This window comes from Hyperolius riggenbachi, chromosome 6 (assembly GCF_040937935.1).
Source record: "Hyperolius riggenbachi isolate aHypRig1 chromosome 6, aHypRig1.pri, whole genome shotgun sequence".
In the NCBI taxonomy this organism is placed as follows: Eukaryota; Metazoa; Chordata; class Amphibia; order Anura; family Hyperoliidae; genus Hyperolius; species Hyperolius riggenbachi.
The window spans coordinates 300,105,603-300,127,130 of NC_090651.1; the positions used below are offsets into that span (position 1 = coordinate 300,105,603).

Consider the following 21,528-nt stretch of genomic DNA (forward strand, 5'->3'; position numbering starts at 1 on the left):
CCCGATCGTTTCAAACGACGATCGTTTAAAAAAAAGCAGCCAACGACTATTAAGTCTAACGATGGACGAGCTAGATCGTTAAAAACGAACGATCTAGCTTGGTGGATTTTTTCCAACGACGATCGTTTGCAAAAGTAGTACATCGTTGGAAACGGTCGTTCGTACTAGAGTTGACATGCGCATTTCACTATTTCTCCATGGAACTTTTCATTTTTATGCGCAGGCGCAATAGTTGCTTTTACGTGATGTAACGTTCGTTCTAACGATCTGATCGTTACACACCTTTTAAAACTAACTTTACTTAGGTCGTTCTTTCATCAATTAAAAGTTTGTTCGTCATTGACAGCGAACGATCGTTGTCGCATGTGTGTACGTAGCATCAGAATGACTGTACAATAGCAGTCAGTCATTAGTGATCCAACACAATGGACTATTAGTAATAATCCGAGCATTTCTATAGCGCTCTTCTCCTGTCTGACTCAAGGGGCTTGATTTACTAAGAGGTGCTAACCTACTTAGCACGTCTAAAGTATTAAGGCTCGCTAACCAGGGTGCTAAGTAGGTTAGCACCAGTTTTCTCAATCAGATCGTGCGCTAAGTACCGCGCGCAAAGTTTTCCGCGCGCAAAGTCCTATGCGTGCGCTAAGTCCCATAGGCTTTAGTGGGCACTGCGCGCGGAGCGCCCTGCGCTCTGTGCAGTGCGATCGCAAAACTTTGTGCGCGGTACTTTGCGCACGATCACTACTTCTCACATTTCAACTGAGTTTAGACGTGCTAAGGGCCAGTGCTAAAGTTAGCACCGTTTTGTAAATCAAGCCCAAGGCGTTCAAGGGCTGCAGCCCCCGAGGGCCTTTTTCCACTACACAGCTGAATCGCAAAATCGCAAATTGCTAGTGATTTTTATATCGCTAGGGTTGTTACTTTATCATAGAAATCATGAGAATTATTTTCCACTATAGTGATTCAATTTGGAAATCGCACTTGCTTTCTGGAGCGATTTTTAGAGTGATAATGCAATGCAAATGAAAAATCACAATCGCTGGCATTTGTGAATTGTGATTGCGATTGCTAGTGAAAAAATGCACTCAAGGGGCCACCCTTGAGTGCAATGGAGACTTGCCTTGAACTCTGACATTGGGGGATATCGACAGGGAATCACTCTAGATTTTCACTGAGAAAATCATGATCGCAATTGCTTCAGGAGAGCAAAATCTATGGTGTGCACCAGAGGTATAAGGCTGCTTTCACAGTGGGACGTTAAAGTCCCACGTTCCAGCAGCCTGTAACACAGCCCAACACACAGTAATGAAAAATCAATGTGTTGTTCACAGTGCCCACGTTGCGTTACATTGTTGAATGAAAGTGCAGCATGCTGTGCATTATACTAGGTTTAAGCTGCAATAGACTGCTTGCACTTACTTGCTCAGTGACTAGCCACATGGCTAATTAATATTCACTGCACTGTGGTGACCTAACCTGGACTCCTAGTGTTGTCCAGATCATGAATGAATCGTTCATTTGATTCGGATCTTTTTGTGAGTCGAATCACCCGGATCATCACAATGAACGATTCGGTTCACAGTGGATGTCTGTCTGGAAGAAACAAGAACATACAGAATGTACAGTGCAGGGAAAGTCATGTCCTGCTAGTCATTTCACCCCCAGTCTGCTTCCCTAGTAAAATTATTCAAATGATTCAGTTCAAAGATCCGGATCTTTTCAATGATCCGATTTGAATCATCCGAATACTTGAAAAGATCCCGACTTCCCATCACTATCCTGGAGCGGCTGTTCGATCAGTATAGATAGAACGAAAACAGCACACCAAGAGCCGCATAACGCGGCTCAATCTGACGTCCAACTTCAACACCACCATGCGTTGCGTTAGGGGCACGTTATGAGACCTTAAAGCGGAATATAACCCTGCATTTTAACTTTGCTCTAAAATATTATTTACAGCATATTATATGCAAAAAGCATTTTTTTTTACTAGACCAGCATTGGAAGGGTTAAACACAGACGTTTCAAGTTCCTTGGAGAGATATGCAGAAGTTCAGATTGTTACATTCTATGTATCTATTGATAAACAGTTACACACTCTTTGGCAGTCCTCCAAGCTCCTTCTCAGTCAGAGAGATGAGTCATTCAAACACTTAGATACATTTCTGTAAACAAAATGTATCTCTTTTCAGCTTCCTATGCGTCTGCAGAAATCTAAAGGAACTTTAAAGCCCTGTGTAACCCTTCCAATGCTGGTCTAGTAAAAAAAAAATGCTGGTTGCATATAATATACTGTAAAAAATGTTTTAGAGCAAAGTTGAAATGCAGGGTTATATTCCGCTTTAACGTCCCCTAAAACGCAATGTCTTGGTGTGAAAGAGGCCTAAAGGTAGCCATATATCTAGCAATGATGATGGGTAGATTGGACGTAGAGACAAATCTCTCTCTTAACCCATTCGCGTTCCGTCGTTTTCACTTGAGAAATGTCCACCTCCCATTCATTAGCCTATAACTTTATCACTACTTATCACAATGAACTGATCTATAGCTTGTTTTTTTTCCGCCACCAATTAGGCTTTCTTTGGGGGGTACATTTTGCTAAGAGCCACTTTACTGTAAATGCATTTTAACAGGAAGAATAAGAAAAAAACTGAAAAAATCATTATTTCTCAGTTTTCAGCCATTATAGTTTTAAAATAATACATGCCTCCACAATTAACCACTTGAGGACCACAGTCTTTCTACCCCTTAAGGACCGGCCACTTTTTTTCCATTCAGACCACTGCAGCTTTCACGGTTTATTGCTCGCTCATACAACCTACCACCTAAATGAATTTTGGCTCCTTTTCTTGTCACTAATAAAGCTTTCTTTTGGTGCTATTTGATTGCTCCTGCGATTTTTACTTTTTATTATATTCATCAAAAAAGACATGAATTTTGGCAAAAAAATGATTTTTTTAACTTTCTGTGCTGACATTTTTCAAATAAAGTAAAATTTCTGTATACATGCAGCGCGAAAAATGTGGACAAACATGTTTTTGATAAAAAAAAAAAACCCATTCAGTGTATATTTATTGGTTTGGGTAAAAGTTATAGCGTTTACAAACTATGGTGCAAAAAGTGAATTTTCCCATTTTCAAGCATCTCTGACTTTCTGACCCCCTGTCATGTTTCATGAGGGGCTAGAATTCCAGGATAGTATAAATACCCCCCAAATGACCCCATTTTGGAAAGAAGACATCCCAAAGTATTCACTGAGAGGCATAGTGAGTTCATAGAAGATATTATTTTTTGTCACAAGTAAGCGGAAAATGACACTTTGTGAGGAAAAAAAAAAAAAAAAAAGTTTCCATTTCTTCTAACTTGCGACAAAAAAAAATGAAATCTGCCACGGACTCACCATGCCCCTCTCTGAATACCTTGAAGGGTCTACTTTCCAAAATGGGGTCATTTGTGGGGTGTGTTTACTGTCCTGACATTTTGGGGGGTGCTAAATTGTAAGCACCCCTGTAAATCCTAAAGGTACTCATTGGACTTTGGGCCCTTTAGCGCAGTTAGGGTGCAAAAAAGTGCCACACATGTGGTATCGCCGTACTCGGGAGAAGTAGTACAATGTGTTTTGGGGTGTATTTTTACACATACCCATGCTGGGTGGGAGAAATAACTCTGTAAATGGACAATTGTGTGTAAAAAAATCAAAAGATTGTCATTTACAGAGGTATTTCTCCCACCCAGCATGGGTATGTGTAAAAATACACCCCAAAACACATTATACTACTTCTCCCGAGTACGGCAATACCACATGTGTGGCACTTTTTTGCACCCTAACTGCGCTAAAGGGCCCAAAGTCCAATGAGTACCTTTAGGATTTCACAGGTCATTTTTGTTTCAAGACTACTCCTCACGGTTTAGGGCCCCTAAAATGCCAGGGCAGTATAGGAACCCCACTAATGACCCCATTTTACAAAGAAGACACCCCAAGGTATTCCGTTAGGAGTATGGTGAGTTCATAGAAGATTTTATTTTTTGCCACAAGTTAGCGGAAATTGATTTGAATTGTTTTTCTTCACAAAGTGTCATATTCCGCTAACTTGTGACAAAAAATAAAATCTTCTATGAACTCACCATACTCCTAACGGAATACCTTTGGGTGTCTCCTTTCTAGAATGGGGTCATTTGTGGGGTTCCTATACTGCCCTGGCATTTTAGGGGCCCTAAACCGCGAGGAGTAGTCTTGAAACTAAATGTCGCAAAATGACCTGTGAAATCCTAAAGGTACTCACTGGACTTTGGGCCCCTTAGCGCACTTAGGGTGTAAAAAAGTGCCACACATGTGGTACCGCCGTACTCAGGAGAAGTAGTATAATGTGTTTTGTGGTGTATTTTTACACATACCCATGCTGGGTGGTAGAAATATCTCTGTACATGACAATTGTTTGATTTTTTTTACACACAATTGTCCATTTACAGAGAGATTTCTCCCACCCAGCATGGGTATGTGTAAAAATACACCCCAAAACACATTATACTACTTCTCCTGAGTACGGCGATACCACATGTGTGACACTTTTTTTGCAGCCTAGGTGCGCTAAGGGGCCCAACGTCCTATTCACAGGTCATTTTGAGGCATTTGTTTTCTAGACTACTCCTCACGGTTTAGGGCCCCTAAAATGCCAGGGCAGTATAGGAACCCCACAAGTGACCCCATTTTAGAAAGAAGACACCCCAAGGTATTCCATTAGGTGTATGGCGAGGTCATCGAAGATTTTATTTTTAGTCACAAGTTAGTGAAAAATGACACTTTGTGAAAAAAAACCAATAAAAATCAATTTCCGCTAACTTTTGACAAAAAATAAAATCTTCTATGAACTCGTCATACACCTAACAGAATACCTTGGGGTGTCTTTTTTCTAAAATGGGGTCACTTGTGGGGTTCCTATACCGCCCTGGCATTTTACGGGCCCAAAACCGTGAGTAGTCTGGAAACCAAATGTCTCAAAATGACTGTTCAGGGGTATAAGCATCTGCAAATTTTGATGACAGGTGGTCTATGAGGGGCCGAATTTTGTGGAACCGGTCATAAGCAGGGTGGCCTTTTAGATGACAGGTTGTATTGGGCCTGATCTGATGGATAGGAGTGCTAGGGGGGTGACAGGAGGTGATTGATGGGTGTCTCAGGGGGTGATTAGAGGGGAAAATAGATGCACTCAATGCACTGGGGAGGTGATCAGAAGGGGGTCTGAGGGGGATCTGAGGGTTTGGCCGAGTGATCAGGAGCCCACACGGGGCAAATTAGGGCCTGATCTGATGGGTAGGTGTGCTAGGGGGTGACAGGTAGTGACAGGAGGTGATTGATGGGTGTCTCAAGGTGTGATTAGTGGGGGGAATAGATGCAAGTAATGCAATGGCGAGGTGATCAGGGCTGGGGTCTGAGGGTGTGGGCGGGTGATTGGGTGCCCTAGGGGCAGATGGGGGTCTAATCTGATGGGTAGCAGTGACAGGGGGTTATTGATGGGTAATTAGTGGGTGTTTAGAGGAGAGAACAGATGCAATGCACTTGGGAGGTGATCTGACTGCAGGTCTGCAGGCGATCGGATGGTGTGGGTGGGTGATCAGATTGCCCGCAAGGGGCAGGTTAGGGGCTGATTGATGGGTGGCAGTGACAGGGGGTGACAGGGGGTGATTGATGAGTGATAGGTGATTGGCAGGTGATTGACAGGTGATCAGTGGGTTATTACAGGGAAGAACAGATGTAATTAATGCACTGGCGAATTGATAAGGGGGGGTCAGAGGGCAATCTGAGCGTGTTGGCGGGTGATTGGGTGCCCGCAAGGGGCAGATTAGGGTCTGATCTGATAGGTAAAAGTGACAGGTGGTGATAGGGGGTGATTGATGGGTGATTGATGGGTAATTAGTGGGTGTTTAGAGGAGAGAATAGATGTAAACAATGTATTTGGGAGGTGATCTGATGTCGGATCTGCGGGCGATCTATTGGTGTGGGTGGGTGATCAAATTGCCCGCAAGGGGCAGGTTAGGGGCTGATTGATGGGTGGCAGTGACAGGGGGTGATTGATGGGTGATAGGTGATTGGCAGGTGATTGACAGGTGATCAGTGGGTTATTACAGGGAAGAACAGATGTAATTAATGCACTGGCAAATTGATAAGGGGGGGTCAGAGGGCAATCTGAGCGTGTTGGCGGGTGATTGGGTGCCCGCAAGGGGCAGATTAGGGTCTGATCTGATAGGTAACAGTGACAGGTGGTGATAGGGGGTGATTGATGGGTAATTAGTGGGTGTTTAGAGGAGAGAATAGATGTAAACAATGGATTTGGGAGGTGATCTGATGTCGGATCTGCGGGCGATCTATTGGTGTGGGTGGGTGATCAGATTGCCCGCAAGGGGCAGGTTAGGGGCTGATTGATGGGTGGCAGTGACAGGGGGTGACGGGGTGATTGATGGGTGATAAGTGATTGGCAGGTGATTGACAGGTGATCAGTGGGTTATTACAGGGAAGAACAGATGTAATTAATGCACTGGCGAATTGATAAGGGGGGGTCAGAGGGCAATCTGAGCGTGTTGGCGGGTGATTGGGTGCCCGCAAGGGGCAGATTAGGGTCTGATCTGATAGGTAAAAGTGACAGGTGGTGATAGGGGGTGATTGATGGGTGATTGATGGGTAATTAGTGGGTGTTTAGAGGAGAGAATAGATGTAAACAATGGATTTGGGAGGTGATCTGATGTCGGATCTGCGGGCGATCTATTGGTGTGGGTGGGTGATCAGATTGCCCGCAAGGGGCAGGTTAGGGGCTGATTGTTGGGTGGCAGTGACAGGGGGTGATTGATGGGTGATTAATGGGTGATTGACAGGTGATTGACAGGTTATCAGGGGGGATAGATGCATACAGTACACGGGGGGGGGGTCTGGGGGGGGGTCCTGGGGAGAATCTGAGGGGTGGGGGGGTGATCAGGAGGGGGCAGGGGGGAGATAAAAAAAAATAGCGTTGATAGATAGTGACAGGGAGTGATTGATGGGTTATTAGGGGGGTGATTGGGTGCAAACAGGGGTCTGGGGGGTGGGCAGGGGGGGGTCTGAGGGGTGCTGTGGGCGATCAGTGGGCGGGGGGGGGGCAGATCAGTGTGTTTGGGTGCAGACTAGGGTGGCTGCAGCCTGCCCTGGTGGTCCCTCCGACACTGGGACCACCAGGGCAGGAGGCAGCCTGTATAATACACTTTGTATACATTACAAAGTGTATTATACACTTTGTAGCGGCGATCGCGGGGTTAACATCCCGCCGGCGCTTCCGTATGGCCGGCGGGATGTTACGGCGGGTGGGCGGAGCCAGTTGCCGGGGGAAGCGCGCGTCATCAATGACGCGATCGCTCCCCCGGCATAGGAAAAGGACGCAACGCCCTAAGGCGTATTGCGGTCCTTAAGGCATCCACTTTGCCGCCGCCCATGGGCTGTGGGTGGTCGGCAAGTGGTTAAAAGTCACGTATTGTATTTGCCCATATGTCCCGGTTATTACACCGTTAAAATTATGTCCCTATCACAATGTATGGGGACAATATTTTATTCGGAAATAAAGGTGCATTTTTTCCGTTTTGCATCTATCACTATTTACAAGTTTAAATAAAAAAAATTATAGAAATATATCATCTTTACATTGATATTTAAAAAGTTTAGACCCTTAGGTAAATATTTACATTTTTTTTTTTTTATTGTAATGGTTTTTTTTTTTTTTATATTAAACATTTTATTTGGGTAGTTTTGGGAGGGTGGGATGTAAACAATAGGTTTAAAATGTAAATGTGTGTTGATTTAAATTTTTTTTTACTTTTGGTTGTAGTATTACTTTTTGGCCACAAGATGGCGGCCATGAGTTTGTTTACATGACGTCACTCTAAGCGTAACACACGCTTAGAGCGACGCATGGGGGAGGTAACACCCAGAAAAGGCGAAGCTTCTTTTTCAGCGGGGGAGAGGAATCAGTGATCGGGCACCATAGCCCGATTCACTGATTGCCTGGCTAACGAACCGCGGGCCGGGAGCACGCGTGCACGCGCGCGATCGGCCGCGGTAGCGCGCATGGTTCATGGACGTAGTTTCTACGTCCAGGAACCAAAATAGGTTAAGGTGGCCACACATCATACAATTTTTACAAAATCTGTTCAATTTAAGAATTGCAATCAATTTTTCTGACTGATTGAAACATTTCAAAACTATGACCAATGTACCACACACCTGTGTTAAATTTTTCCCCAATTACGATAAAAATGATTGGAAACTCTGAGAAAATTGCTAGGGTGTGTATATTAATAAATTGACAATCTAACACACACCAACAATCTTTAGAAAGATTGAAGAAAAATATCTGGCATTCCGGATCGATAAAAATCGAAGAAAACTGGAAATCCGAACGACTGAAATGAAAAAAAAATCTTTCGATTTTTTCGGGAGATCCGATCGTTTTTATCGAATTGCAGTAAAATTGGATCATTTTATTGTTAGGTGTGTGGCCACCTTTAATCTAATCTGATTAGAGAGAGATCTGTCAGCTGCCCATACACCGCAGTCCGATTCCCGATCGAGTTCAGCATGAAATCTCTTGGGAATCGTCCGAGCCCGCCATGTCCTCCGCTTCCACCGCCTGGCCGCTGTTGCCCTAATGAATAAATGTATGTAATGTGTGCATTTATACGTTACCTGTCCCATGTCTCAGTGCCACATACATGCTGCTGGTGTGTGATGTCTAACTGCGTATGGCGTGTATGGGGCTAACAGAAGAGGGGGAATTGGAAAGATGGACGGACACCACACATTACACACACGCACACATTACATACATGTATACATTGCGGGAACAGCGCCGGGTGTTTCGTTGCGTTTGCCGATTGTCCCGATATCGCCGTTACGGCCGCACACGATGGCCCAACATCTTGCAGCATGTCGGACCGATGTATGCAACCAATTTCGGCCTGAAATAGGTTGCACTGTCACTCAGGCATTCACTTGGCGGCACTGATTTTCATCAGATTAGGATTATAATAATCAAAACGGATGGTCGATCGGCCACCAAGTCGCTTGATGTATCATAGCTCCCAACTGTCCCACTTATGGAGGGACAGTCCCTCTTTGGGAGCCCTGTCCCGCTGTTCCTCTTTCTTCCTCATTTGTCCCTCTTTCAGGACTTTGTCCCTCTTTCTATGTAAATATGTACTGTATTTTTCTCTACTAAAAAAATGTGCTTGATTGAATCTAAACTTTATTGCCATCCTTTAAATTGATATATTACTAATTTTAAAATGTTACTATGAAGGAAAATGAGCCAGGATAGAAAGGACCAGTGTGGTTTGAATTATAAAACAACATATTTTTCTTATGAAATCTTTATGATATGCGTGATTGGGGTGTGGTGGGGCGTGGCTTAAATGTCCCCCTTTCTCATCTCAAAAAGTTGGGCGGTATTGACGTATGGCCACCTTAAAGTGAACCTAAAGCCGGGGGAAAAAAATGAGATTAACTCACCTGGGGCTTCCCTCAGCCCCCTGCAGCCGATCGGTGCCCTCGCAGCCACGCTCTTACGCTCCAGGACCCGCCGGCGAGCACTTCCGGTTTCGCCGTCACCGGCCGACAGGCATGGGAACGCGAGTGCTCGCCGGCGGGTCCTGGAGCGTCAGAGCGGGGCTGCGAGAGCACCGATCGGCTGCAGGGGGCTGAGGGAAGCCCCAGGTGAGTTAATCTCATTTTTTTCCTCCGGCTTTAGGTTCACTTTAAGAGTTGCATAAGTTGGAGCTGACCCAGGCCCCCTGAGACGCCCACGCGGGCTTCCGCCCCCAGTCATTGCATTAGATCTTTATTGGTGCTGTAGCAGTAATAATGGTATATGTGCTTTGAATAATAGTACTCATTAACAAACGATTCCTTTCCCTCTGCTTACCATCTCTCACACATTAACTGACCTTGGAAAGCTGGTTTCGGTGGTCTGCATTATTTTGCATGCAGTGCTGGGGAGGCTATGCACACTGCTTAAAAGACAACCAAGGTGACATGTGACGTGATGAGATAGACATGTGTATGTACAGTGCCTAGCACACAAATGAATAGGCTGTGTTCCTTTTCTACTTTCTCTGCCTGGAAAAGTTAACAATCATGTATTATTATTATTTAGTATTTATATAGCGCCGACATATTACGCAGCGCTGTACAGTGTATATATATATCTTGTCACTAACTGTACCTCAAAGGAGCTCACAATCTAATCCCTACCATTGCCATATGTCTATATTATGTAGTGTAAGTACTGTAGTCTAAGGCCAATTTTTAGGGGGAGCCAATTAACTTATCCGTATGTTTTTGGAATGTGGGAGGAAACCGGAGTGCCCGGAGGAAACCCAAGCAGGCACGGAGAGAACATACAAACTCTTTGCAGATAGTGCCCTGGCTGGGATTCGAACCAGGGACCCAGCGCTGCAAGGCGAGAGAGCTAACCACTACGCCACCGTGCTGCCCATGTATGCAAGTAACAGTTTCTGTGCAGGTCAGGACTGGGTCAGACTATAGCATAACACTCACTGATAAAGAATTACAGCCATAAAACACGTTCCTGTCAGTAAATGGCTTCTGAGAGCAGAAACGAGAAAAAATGGTCATTAGTTCATAAATTTGAGCTCTGGCATGCTTCAATAAAGGTGTTACTGAGCAGAGACAATGAAACAGTTAAAACTAAGAAACTAGATTTAAATATAAAATAAAACTGTGGGATATCTAGAAAAATGATTTTTTTTTTTAGGAGAAGGAGAATAGATACTATTGTTTGTCTCATCAGTAAATTTTCACCTCGGATGTTTCGTTTATTTCCAAGACATTGGTCATGCTGGTAATTAAAAATAATGCAATTCAAAGATTTTGCATCCAGCAGAGTAGCAATAGGGCATGAACCAGAGGGGCCCTCCCATATCTGCTGTATGAGCTCTTCCCAGGGGGGACCCAGGAGCTATGAGGGTCTGCTCCTACTACTCCTTCCTCTGCAGAGTAGGTTCAGCAGAGCAGTGTAATATTCACTTTCTCAAGCTGGGCGCCCAAATTTCCAAGCACCTTTATCGTGGGACATCGCTGGTACGAAGAGACGGACCGAGGATCGGGAAGGAGGCTCTATGCTATCCAGAGCCTTCCTCTCTACATTCAGCGCTGGACTTATCATAATGCACTATTGGCATGTGCCTACAGATACCTGATGATGGAAAGGCAGCTCACTCCCCATCCTTAGTGCCTCCCTCCCTACATCCGTGTGCAGAGTCCTGAGCGGAGTATAAATGAGAGGTTATTCACTCTGCTCTCGGCATTCCACTGACCAGAACGCATCTCAGTTGGGGGCAGTGCTAGCTACTTAATACCGAGGGTACCTCTGTTTACCTAATACTAAGCGACACCTGTAGCTACCTATGACAGGTAAGGGAAGTAAGGAAGAAGTGACAGTAAACACACCTGTGGTGTGGTTCGGAGGTGGTTTGTAGGTTCATCGAGGGCAAAGTCTAGGGTGCCACTACATCTGTGCCTATAGGCTCCTGAGATGGAAATCCGGGCTTGTCTACATTGGTAAGTATCCAACCTGAAGGGCCCATTCACACTTGAGCGTTTTGCCAGAGATTTCGGCAAAACGCTCAGACACTAGCGCTTTTGAAAGCGCTAGTGTAATTAAACCCTGTGGGCCCATTCTTACTTGGGTGATTTGCGCTAATCGCCACAAATCGCCCAAAATCACGAAACGCAAACGCGTCGCCTGCACCATTTTCAGGCGATTTCCCAGCAATCGCGTTTCAGTGCTATAGAAGTGCTAAACACGACTGCGGAAAAATCGCTGCAGTGTTCAGTGATTTTTCCGCTGAAAAATCACTCTTGCAACCGGCGTTTTGCGTTTTCAAGTGTGAATGGGCCCGAAGTGAGTTTCCTCACTGCAGATTAGCTTTAATTGCCCATACTGATGACAATGCATAAAATTCTCCTACAGGCCTGGAACCCACTATATACTTTTTTGAGCATTTGGGGAGAGCTGTAAATCGCTGGCGATTTCCCTAAACGCTCTGCCAATGTAAATAAATGTAACAAATTCCAAAGTAGTGAGTGCGATTAGCAAAATCGAAATCGCAGGGCATGCAGAATTTTGGGAGCATTTGCGCTTCAATGCAAAGTATTGAAGCGCTGGCAAATCGCTCATGAATCGCTCCACATAGCGAATTGTGTGCGATTTTAACTTACTGCAAACTGTAAAATAAATTATGATGAATTGAAAGGACCAATCAGAAAAAAAATCTCTAATCGCAACTCGCTACACAATCGCTGGCAAAAAGCTTACACATTTTAAAATCGCTACTAAAATCACCAGAAAACGCTCATGAAATTGCTTATAAAACGTTAATTAAAAAAGTTAGCCATTCCACTAACGATTTCTAGTGCGTTCCAGGCCTTATGCTGGGCAAACACGGCTCGTTTTTGCCACTCAATTCACCAGTTCGATTGTTTCGCCGCTTGATTCCGCAGTCAATTCTTTTATCTTCTGCTCGTTTCTCTTATCTTTTTCCATTCACTGCTGTGGAATCGAGAGGCAAAACGATCGAGTGGGAGATCGGACATGTCCGAAATGATCTATCAAGCCATCTTAAAGGCATCTTAAGCCAAAAACAAAAAAATGATATTTACTCACCCGGGGCATCCCTCAGCCCCCTGAAGCTGGATGGTGCCCTAGCAGCCCCGCTCATACGCTATAGCAGCATAGAGGATGATATAGCGTCTGGGAACGCGGAGAATCAACCGCGTTCCCAGCCTGTCGGCGGCTGTTGCCGAACCCGGAAGTAGCCGCCGGCGGGGACAGGACGATTGGAGCGGGGCACCATCCAGCTTCAGGGGGCTGAGGGATGCCCCGGGTGAGTAAATATCATTTTTTTTTTTGGCTTAAAGGATACCCCAACCGAAATGTGACATAATGAGATAGACATGTGTATGTACAGTGCCTAGCACACAGATACCTATGCTGTGTTCCTTTTTTTATTTTTCTGCCTGAAAGAGTTAAATATAAGGTATGCAAGTGGCTGACTCAGTCCTGACTCAGACAGGAAGTGACTACAGTGTGACCCTCACTGATAAGAAATTCCAACTATAAAACACTTTCCTAGCAGAAAATGGCTTCTGAGAGCAAGAAAGAGGTAAAAAAGGGGAATTTCTTATCAGTGAGGGTCACATTGTAGTCACTTACTGTTTGAGTCAAGACTGAGTCAGCCACTTACATACCTGATATTTAACTCTTTCAGGCAGAGAAAGAAAAAAAGGAACACAGCACAGTTATCTGTGTGCTAGGCATTGTACATACACATGTCTATCTCATTATGTCACATTTCAGTTGGGGTATCCTTTAAACTCTGTTGTGTATCCAGAGAACCGATGCTATGGCAGAAGAACTAATAGTAAATGACTGCATTCTGCCAACCAGAAACAATTACGGGAAGCACCAATTCTGGCTCTACACAATCCAGCAGCTCAAAGTCCACACAGAGGAGACACGTGAGACAGAAGAGACATGTGAGACAGAAGAGAGTGAGTCCACACACAGCAGACATGGAAACCTGTGATTGTTAACACATTACATGCCCTGGCTGGAAGTCTTCCCACTACAGCAAGAGAACACAAGCATTCCCCACACTCTGGCGACGAGGTCTCCTCTTACCTTGCGAGGCTGGCTAGCTGGCTGATCGTGCGGGATTATTGCGGAGAGCGGCTTCCTGCAGACTGATCGCGGATGTACATCGCGCTGGAGTTTGATTTGTCGCTATAAATAAGGCGATCTGGTAGGTATTTAAAGGCTTCGGGGCTGCAGTGACATTTCTAGCTTCCTATCCCTGGAATTCCCCACTCCGAAGGCGTTTCATCCAGCCTCGCACACGTGAAACTCAGGCGAATTTCCCCCATAGATCGTGCCTGGGATCGTCAGATCGCCTCAACCTGCCGCGTCCGATCGCACTTGTGGGGCTCGGATTGCGTCCGGTGTTCCGACGTGATAATTACATTTCTCCAAGAGTTACTGCAGCACAGCAGAAAAGACACATGCAGCGCAGAGGCATTAGCTAATCTGAAAGTGAAAGTACAATTGATCTATTTACTACCCTTCAGAATCTGCTGACTATGATGAGATGATTCAGCTCAGAGGTGACCATTGGGCTTTTTTATACATTCATACGAGGGATTCAGTCACTTCTGGGGAAAAAAAAATCTATTGACACCTTTCTTTGTGTTGTGTTGTATATTTATTAAAGTGGCAAATGTTGTTGCATTTTACTGTCTGTTTACTCATTCTCTTTTTTCTTTATTAAGGGCCCATTCACACTTGAGCGGTTTGCCGGCGATTTCGGCAAAACGCTCAAATGCTATCGCTTTTCAAAGCCTTAGTGTAATTAAACCCTATGGGCCCGTTCTTACTTGGGCGATTTGCGGTAATTGACGCAAATCGCCCAAAAACGCGAAGCGCAAACGCATCGTCTGCACCATTTTCAGGCGATTTCCCGGCGATCGTGTTTCAGTGCTATAGAAACGCTACACGCGATCACCAAAAAATCGGCAAGTGTAAACGGCGATTTTTCGGTGTTAACCACCGAAAATCGCCAGAGCAAAACGCTAGCAAAAGCGCTAGTTTTGCAAACAGCAAGTGTGAATGGGCCCTAAGAGTCTTTTTACCACTAAGAAATATGACCGCAATCGCGTTCATTTCTACTTCCACTCCCTTGATCCAAGTGGTTTATGACGCATTTGTGATCTGTGAAAGGAGTAAAAAAAAGTCTGCAAAAAATTTTGCATCGTAAAAAAAATGCATAGTGGCGTGATTGCTGTGCAATTTTCCTGGAGTTGTATAAATTGTATAGAAACTGTAGCGCACAAAAAAATGCAACAAGATGGCGATCGTGAAAAATCACATGGGAAATGTATCTCACTAATGGAAATGGTCGACACAAATTATATTAGCTTTTAAAGTACGTAGCACTTTGCAATCCGTAAGTGATCGAAATTGGATTGCCAAGACACTACTAGCGGAAAAGAGCCCTTATAGCTTTTTAAGTAGCAATTAAAAAGTATTTATAGAGAGGTAAAGAGATGTCCCCCCCTCCCCCCCCCCCAAAAAAAAAAAAAAAAATATTACAATCAGAGACATCTGTGCATAGACAGAAGAGCGGGGGGGGGGGGGTAATCTCTCCACAATATTTTTTGAATTACAGTTATGTCGAGCACATTATTTATTTCCTTACCCCTCCAGCTTGAAGACGCTCTATTGAGCACCAAGCTTTCCTCCCTCCTGCCCCTCCAAAGCTTCAAAGTGCGTTGCAAGCCTATAGCCTTGTGGCATGTCTGTATGGCACTCAATTTTGAACTGCTGCATTAGGGATTTAGTCCCAATTCCAAGCAAGTGACAATATTTCTGTGCAGGGCTGGGACCAGGTTCTCCAGCACCAGAGGCAGAGATTCCAAAGTGTGCCCCCCCCAATTGTTCCCATCCCAGTATAGGTAGCCAGATGTGCCCCCAGTATTAGGTAGCCCTCTCCCCAATATATCTAGCCGGATATGCCTACAATAGCCACATCCCCTGCATAGATAGCCAGATGTGCCCCAGTATTAGGCAGCCCCCTCCCCAATATAGATAGGCAGATATGCCTACAATAGCCACATCCCCTGCATAGATAGCCAGATGTGCCCCCAGTATTAGGCAGCCCCCTCCCCAATATAGATAGGCAGATATGCCTACAATAGCCCCATCCCCCAAACAGATAGCCAGATGTGCCCCCCGTATTAGGTAGCCTTCTTCCCAATATATCTAGCCAGATATGCCTACAATAGCCACATCCCCTGCATAGATAGCCAGATGTGCTCCCAGTATTAGGCAGCCCCCTCCCCAATATAGATAGGCAGATATGCCTACAATAGCCCCATCCCCCAAACAGATATCCAGATGTGCCCCCCGTATTAGGTAGCCTTCTTCCCAATATATCTAGCCAGATATGCTTACAATAGCCACATCCCCTGCATAGATAGCCAGATGTGCTCCCAGTATTAGGCAGCCCCCTCCCTAATATATCTAGCCAGATATGCCTACAATAACCACATCCACTGCATAGATAGCCAGATGTGCCCCCAGTATTAGGCAGCCCCCTCCCTAATATATCTAGCCAGATATGCCTACAATAGCCACATCCCCTGCATAGATAGCCAGATGTGCCTCGAGTATTAGGCAGCCCCCTCCCCAATATAGCTAGTAAGATATGCCTACAATAGCCACATCCCTCGCATAGATAGCCAGACGTGCCCCCAGTATTAGGCAGCCCCCTCCCCAATATAGCTAGCCAGCTATGCCTACAATAGCTCCATCCCCCGCATAGATAGCCAGATGTTTATTAGGTAGTCCCCTCCTCAATATAGTGGGGTGGGGGTGTCTTGACACTTTGTAGGAAAAGACGCAGGAGACAAAAGCAGGAGCCCAATGGTGTGGTATGTTTGGTATAAGATATAAAATTAATAAGTAGGGCACTACTCACAAAGAAGGGTTGCAGGGGGCAACTGACCACAGAAAGCAGGGGGAAACTATAAACCCGACTCCACTCGGGTGGCCCTTATGGACCCGGTTGCGGTCGCTCTCCTGGAAAAAAAGGGGACAGAAGTCCACCGTGGTGGAAACCACGTGTTTTCTGTTGCCACCTCTCGAACAGGATGTGTACGGGGGTATATAGTATGCACAATTTAGGGAAATAGGCACCCTGGTGGATAAAAGCTTTTAAAAGCAGTTTAAAATCGAAAAAAGAAAATAAGGTAGCTTACCTCAATGACAAAATCTTTATATAGACAAAAGATTTTATTTAGCACAGGCAACGCGTTTCGCGGGTTTGAGCCCGCTTCCTCAGGCCAAAAACAATACCTAAAACATCAAAAGAAACTCCTCAATACAGTACAATAGTACATACAGATAGTAGATGTTGTATAGTATGGTATAGTAATTAAAAATTCAACAGATATTAAATAACATTGAAATGAATTAATTAGATCAAATCACATACATGCACAAACCTATGGGATAGCTCTGTGAAGACTTGAGAACATAATGCAGGGAGCGCTGGATGTATTATACAATTAATTTAACATACAGGTCAGCGCTGTATAATACATCCAGCGCTCCCTGCATTATGTTCACCCTATTTAACTGGCCATGTCTTCACAGAGCTATCCCATAGGTGTGTGCATGTACCTACACTTATGCATACACACTTACTAGTTTGATTTTTCCTGTGCAGTGTGTGTGTGTGTGTGTGTGTGTGTGTGTGTGTGTGTACAGGGTCGGCCTTAGGTTTCACAGCGCCCTGAGCGAAACCTGATTTTTGTGCCCCCCCCTTCATCCTCTTCACGCATGCGCGCAAACACACACACGCAATCACACACAGGCCCATATGCAATTCACCTTTTCTCCTGAGATATCTCCTAGGATATTGGTTAGCAACCTTTTTGATGTTGTGACACATCAAGCCAAATGCTCAGATCTCCGTGACACATCACATATGTATAATAGGAAAAATACTATTAATAACCACGAATGGATGGAAAGAGTGAAGTATCCTGAATATACTTAGCAATGAAGGCTAGAACCTTTCAGGAATATTAATAAAAACAATCAGAGGGACAGTTATCCGCCCCCCGCCCCCATTTACAATGATAGCACAGCACCAACAATTTGCACCACGCGTTATAGCCGCAGTGCGCCCCCCCTAAAGAAAACACCCCCCGATCTCATGTGTAGGTGCCCTCAATATAGGTTGCCAAGCATAGGTGCCCCCAGTATAGTCAGTTGAAGGTCTCCATCACCCCCATAGGTAGCCAGGCATAGGTGCCTCCAGTATAGGTAGCCAGGTGTTGGTGCCCTCAGTAAAGGTAGCCAGCTATAGGTGCCCCCAGTATAGGAAATCAGGTGTAGGTGCTCTCAGTATAGGTAACCAGCTATTAGGCGCCCCCTTGGAAGCCGACGCCCTGAGCGACCGCTCTGGTCGCACAGGTCAAAGGCCGGCTAAGTGTGTATATATATATATATATATATATATATACTTTTTAATTATCTTTAAACAACATTTTTCTATACGTTTATAGTATGATTTTTTTCCACAAGCGATATTGCTAAAAACAGTCTGTTGTGATTTGATCATAATTAATTAATTAATTTGAATGTTATTTTATATCTGTTGAATTTTTAATTTTTAATTAAGATAAGGATCACATTAATCCTGAATTACACACACTTTGTAATCTCACCTGTAATGATCACTCTCAGTGATACTATAGAGCTAGATATGCTGCTATTGCTACCCTCTCTCCAAAAAAAAAAACAGTTTGTTGATCTATGAATGGTATTATACTTGATTTACAATATAGCTTCAGTTGCAACTATATGCGATACTATGCTATGTGATGCCATACTATACCACATCTACTATCTGTATATACTATTGTATTGAGAAGTTTCTTTTGATGTTTTATGCACTATTATTGGACTGAGGAAGCGGGCTCAGACCCGCGAAACGCGCTGCCTGTGCTAAATAAAATCTTTTATTTATATAAAGATTTTGGCATTGAGGTAAGCTAACTCATTTTTGATTTTAAACCGCTTTTAAAAGATTTTATCCACCAGGGCGCATCTTTCCCCAAATTGTGCATCCCTCCTCAATATAGCTAGCCAGACGTGCCTACAATAGCCCCATCCCTGCATATATAGCAAGATGGGCCCACAGTTTTAGGCATCCCCCAGCACAGATAGCCAGCGCCTCCTGTGTAGACAGAGTCCCTCCCAAGCATAGACAGCCACTTCCCCCAGTATTAGGCAGTATTAGGACCTAGGTCCTGACAGTTTCCTGTCTGTAAACCTGGTTGCATTGTGGGAAATAACTGCGGTTTCCTACTGTCAAGCAACCAGTATCTCCCTCTGTGCATATGTATGTCGACAAAAACAACCTTTTAGCCTATTGCATTGTTAGGGGGTGTGGTTATAGATAATGGCAGTTGGTGCATTTTTTTTCCATGTCTGCCAGTAGTAAAGGTGATGACGTTCAGGCTGCTTGTGGATCAAATAATATAAACAAATTACATGGCGAACATCAATCATTTCTTGGTCTCGCTTCTCATTTTTAACTTCTCACTTTGCAATGTATTTTTTTCCCCTTTTGTATTTTTTCCCCTTTACGCTAAAGTTTCTATTTAAATCTCCTGAGGAAGTAAGCATTAACATGTGCCAGCAAGTTTATCCATGCCATGCACTGATAAGGATCAACCAATCTGAAACAGTCTGTATGCATGTTGGATTATTATGGCTCTGTACTAATAACAAGCTGACACATCATTGCATTCCAGCGGATCTGGAGGTGTGTTTAGCTTCTATGGGCAACAATGGATAATTTGCATATATTCAGCAGTGATGCACTGGGAGACATCTCGGAGCTCACTCCAACCTGAATTATTGCAAATTCTTTCTGTTTTAAGAAAGCAAACTTTTGTTTTCCATAGCATTTTAGTAAGGGGGCTTTTAGGACCATTGTAGCCCCTTACACACTCCAATGAGTTCTGGTTCACCATGAGCTTGCTGGTTAGTCTGTACATATATGTTTGGGGCACTTTTTGGGATTTTTTTTGGTTGTTACAACCCTACCCTTTAACCCTCCTGGCGGTAAACTTCGGGGTAAGCCGCGCAGGAGGATTTCTCAGGCCCTGTTGGGCCGATTTGCATAATTTTTTGTTTGCAACACGCAGCTAGCACCACACGCAGCTAGCACTTTGCTAGCTGCGTGGGCATTCCGATCGCCGCTGTTACCCGCCGATTAGCCGCCGCTCGCCGCACCGCACCCCCCCCCCCAAACCCTGTGCGCTGCCTGGCCAATCAGTGCGAGGCAGCGCTGAGGGGTGGATCGGGACTCCCTTTGACGTCACGATGTCGGTGACGTCATCCCGCCCCATGATGACGGGGAAGTTCTCCAGGATCTCCCATTCTTTGAACGGGATTTCCTGATCGCAGATCGCCGGAGGTGATCGAAGCGGGTGGGGGGATGCCGCTGCACAGCGGCTATCATGTAGCGAGCCCTAGGCTCGCTACATGATTTAATAATAAAAAAATAAACTGCTGCGCTGCCCCCTGGCGGTTTTTAATAGACCGCCAGGAGGGTTAAATGACTTAGATATACTGTAGTAAAGGTGGGAAGTGTTGAAAGGGGTTAAAGGTCAGGATCAGAGCAGCAATTGCTGGGAACAGTTTGGGTTGCCATTAGAAATCCAGACGGTGCCCCTTCACAGAAAAATATTGTGACGTCTTGAGCTCAGGATAAATCCCTTCGGGAGGTGAGTTAAAACACTTGCTGCGTGCATTGCTCTGCATAGACCTCCAGGTGGCGACCACTCTCGGGATAACCGCTCCTAGCTTGTTTTATCCACCCTGAGCTGAACTCGTGATTACCACTAAGGAGGTTAAGCTTAGGTATTTATTATTATTGACAGGCCTGGATTTACCTCACAGGAGCCTATAGGCACAGATGTCCTGGCAGCTAGACTTCACCCTCCATGATCTTACAAACCTTCACTGGCTATCCCAGCGATCACTTCTTCTTTACTTCCCTCGCCCGTCATAGGTAGCTACAGGTGCTATTTAGTATCAGGTATCCAGAAGTACCCTCAATATTAAGTAGCAAGAGGTGCCCCCAAGTATTAGGTAGCTAGAGAAACCTCAGTATTTAGTAGCTAGAGGTGCCCCTGACCGAAGGGTAATCACATCAGTGGAATTCTGAGAGGGGTGAGTAACCTCTCATTTAAACTCTCATCAGGACTCTGCATAGAGAAAGAGGGAGGGAGGCACTCAGGGAGGGAAGTGAGCCGCCTTTCCATCATCAGGTGCTTGTAGGCATGTGCCTACAGTGCCTAATGGTAAATCTGGCCCTGATTATTTATTGATTTCTAAAGCGTCAACATATTTTGTTGTGCTGTACAAAGTAAGAAACAAAAATGGGGTACATAATACAGACAATGGTATACATCAATATACAAATTACATAATTGGTGACAAAATGAAAAATCGATACAAAATACAGAATTGGTAATGACAGTGATAAAAGTAACATGATGAATAAAATGTATAATAAAATCCAAGACATGAAAGGGGGAAGAGAGACCTGCCCACTGGCGTAACAATAGGGGAAGCAGCCCCTGGGACCCGCTCATGGCCGTTTTGGGGGGCAGAAGGGGTAGCAGCATGAGGGGAGAGCTTTGCACATCAGCGGGGAGGGGGGACAGTCCCCCCCCCTCCCTCACCTCGGGGCTCTCCCCTCTGCGCTCCCCCTCTTGCATATATCTAAGTGTCGGCGGCGGCAGCTATAATTACCTCCATTCACCACCGGAGGTTGCCGATCTGCAAGGGCTTCACATTACTTCCTGTTAGAACAGGAAGTAATGTGAAGCCCTTGCAGATCGGAGGCCTCCGA

At 44.9% G+C, this 21,528-nt stretch overlaps 1 protein-coding gene across 5 annotated transcripts in view; it reads right to left on the reverse strand.

Annotated features, from left to right (window-relative positions):
* FLT3LG (fms related receptor tyrosine kinase 3 ligand) overlaps positions 1-21,528 on the reverse strand; it is a 236,730-nt gene that overhangs the window by 181,522 nt on the left and 33,680 nt on the right. Inside the window, exon 1 of one of the 5 annotated variants that reach the window (XM_068242918.1) lies at positions 16,850-16,901. The exons of 3 other annotated variants lie outside the window; for them this stretch is intronic. The gene's annotated coding sequence lies outside the window, so the exon portion shown is untranslated. Of the gene's footprint in view, positions 1-13,718; positions 14,111-16,849; positions 16,902-21,528 lie in introns of those variants that run through there. One more of the 5 variants, XM_068242912.1, reaches the window with a different exon arrangement.